The following is a 3,152-nucleotide window of genomic DNA, read 5'->3' on the forward strand; positions in this document are numbered from 1 at the left end:
TTCCTTGAGTGACGAGTTATGAGAATAAGAATTATGTCACTCTCCTCTCCTGTTCTTTCGTATATACGTGTCCTGAAAATAAGTATATACTTTAGTCAAATAAGGTCTGAAAATTGAAAACTGATTAATGTCTGCTAGATTAGAACTGGTTCTCAGCTATACAGAAAAAATCAATTTTCCACGATTACTAAAATAAAAAACATAAAATGAATACCAGATTTGTTAGCCAGGCCTTCGACCCCTGGGGTTCAAAACTGGTTTTAATCTTATATTTTTTCATTTATGATCTGCGGAAAGCTGTCTATAATACAATGTGAGAAATAACTATGAAATGACCAATTAGGTGAATTTTTTTCTTCAATTTTTAGGGTGATTCCCTAGTAGTGATACGACATACATATGAAGCTTATCTACAATGTAGAAATCAATCGGTTCAGTTGTTAATGAAATCTTAACAGAAAAAAGCTTAGGAAACCTTCAAATAAGTCCGGGATTTTTATTATACTGATTCATATTGAGATTTAAGTCTTAGGGTGGTTTTAGCTAATTTTTCCTGTCTCTCCCTCCCTCTTTACTTTAAGAGCCCTTACATGCAAGGGGGGGGGGAGGGGCAGTCGCTATTAGGATACAATAGCACTTGTACCTTCGCCTTAAGTCCTTAAATTATTTTTTTTCTAGAAAGAAGAAAATTGTGTAAAACATTGCTTGGACTAAGGGGAATTCACCTAAAAAAGCCTACTCGGTGCAGCGCAGCGGTTGAACAGATAAACAGACATCATTCTATTTTGTAAGATATCAGTAAGTAAATTTAGGTACATAAAAAAAACCTTCCATAGGACAATCCCGTTACATTACCTTTTAAGAATTTGAGGAACTTAATTATTTTGTCACGACGCACCCCAGCACCTCTTTCTTCTCTCACCAGTCACAACCACTGGCGTCCCAACTTTTGTTCCTATTTAACATCCACAGGGGTTTCACCTCTCAGAGTTTGGCAGCTGGCATAGGCTGATAAGATAAAAATTCTAAATAATTACAAATCAAATTGAAGAGTAAAATAAAAAAGAAATTATTACTCACAGCTTTTAGCAATCGTTTAAGTTCATGGATAAACTTGATTTTAGTTTTAAATAGACTTATTGACTTTCTGATAAGGGGTGTTTTTAATGCAACCAACTCTTAATCTATGTGCAAATATTGGCATTTAGGATTCGAATTTTGTTATGAAACCTGGCTTGAATAATCCTTGTTAGGTCTATTTTCCCTAAATCGAACAAATAGCTGGAAAAGTAACGGCTAACGGCAACAAAATTCGGATTCTAAGTGCCATTTGCGCATTGATTACGAGATGGTTCCATCCCCCCCCCCCCCCTTAGTATAGAGTTGCAATGCTTCCCAGATTCTACCTAACTGTTATTGCAATCATATAAAGTTTGAAGTCGACAGTTGTGTGTGTGTGTGTGTCAATGCTTAAATAAATGGGCTATCTGTTACGGATAAACCGACCCTTACTATAAAAAGCTATGCTTTCATAAAAAATAAGATTATGAATGATATCTACCTAAAATAGACCCGTTGAAGGAAAATCATTGTGTGTAGGTATTCATTCTAACTATGAAATTTTTAAATATTAGTATTTTTAGGATATGGGAATGTTACACCCGTCATCGATTTAATTTGAAAACATTCATGGGACAAAACATTAGTTTCCAACACATTATTATATATTAGTCAAAATTTGTCTTTGCTAACAAGCCGAAGCCCCCAATAGCGACAAAACAAAAGATGTTTTAGCTATATTTTTAACTTAAGGATATTCTTAGTATATGAACTGTAACACACCACATTTTAGACTAACAACTAGTAAAGTATATCCACCCCCCAACCCCATCAACTTCGGCCATCTCACTTGACTTATAATTGACATGAGAAATAAATTCTGAAAAATACTTTATCTAACACTAAATAAATTTGAGAATTTTAATAATGTTAAGATTTCTAATAGTACTCTAAAATAGTAGATATTATTACGTACCAACTATTTATTTTATAATTTTTAACAACGATATTTTCGTCGATTTTTGATGGAAAACAAATGATAATACGGCTAACAAATGGTTTAGTAATCGAAATTAAACATTTAAGAGATCCTCTGTATTATTTTTAATTTAATTGGCATGACCTAAGAATCTCTTTAAGTGACATGACCAATGAAAGCAGAAATTACGTTATATGTCAAATGATAGATAGATTTATAAGCACTAGTGGCTGCGTCACTAGCATATTTAGGGACTCTATATTTGTAGGGATATGGAAAGGCTGAAAAATAGCCCATATCATATAGGGACTATAAATTCGAAAGGGCATGGAAGGGAAGAAAAATATTTCCTCGGACGGACGGACAGACAGACACACGTACGGACGTCGGACAAACCCTGCTTGATCTAAAAAGCTTCGCTTTTAAAATAGGTAATGCTAATATTCATTGTAAATAATAACCAGGAATCTTGTATGGGAGATAACAGTATACGATTAGATTATTGAATGAAATTTAATACACTTTAGAAAGAATGTAATAAATTAAGAATTAATTGAACTACAAAAAGTACCAGCATCGATCGATCACTAATATAAGAAATTGAATTATAAAACTACCATTTTATACTGCTGTCCTTCCTCCCTAAAATTGCAACCCAGTTATTTTCAAGTCGAAATCTTTACTTAATAACTAAAATAAAACTACTTTATCACAATTTTAAAAAAGTTTACGACGCCATTATGATATGAAATCAGCTGTTTGTTGTTGTGTAAATATTATTGTGTTTTTTTTTAGATATTCTTTGTATAATATTAAAGCCGACGAAATTAAATATCAAATAAGTCTTTTTTGTTGACAACTAACCTCTGCAGTTTTTAAAAAATAATTATTTTTTTGTTTTAAATCGTCGACATATTTTTATTGGTTAAAAAAACTACAGCTTCAGATACACATCACCACCTAGCGCGTAAGTAGGGATTTTAACAGTTATTGCTAAGCTCTATCAATTTGATGTAAAAATAATGAATTTTTTCTCGGTTATACATAAAAATTATAACTCAAATGCTAAACAAAATATGTATGGTTACTGGCAACCTAAAAATATGACAAAGAT

The 3,152-nt window shown here is 32.2% G+C and overlaps 1 long non-coding RNA gene across 1 annotated transcript; it reads right to left on the reverse strand.

Moving 5' to 3' along the window:
* LOC145333515 (uncharacterized) lies at positions 1–2,367 on the reverse strand. The gene is made up of 3 exons (XR_013884524.1): positions 1,562–2,367; positions 856–1,008; positions 1–72 (listed from the first exon to the last, which is right to left on the reverse strand). It is a non-coding gene; the product is annotated as an uncharacterized LOC145333515 (long non-coding RNA).
* Between the last annotated feature and the right edge of the window lie 785 nt (positions 2,368–3,152).

The sequence above is a fragment of the Acartia tonsa genome, chromosome 12, assembly GCF_053477335.1.
Source record: "Acartia tonsa isolate MP-2025a chromosome 12, ASM5347733v1, whole genome shotgun sequence".
Classification (NCBI taxonomy): Eukaryota; Metazoa; Arthropoda; class Copepoda; order Calanoida; family Acartiidae; genus Acartia; species Acartia tonsa.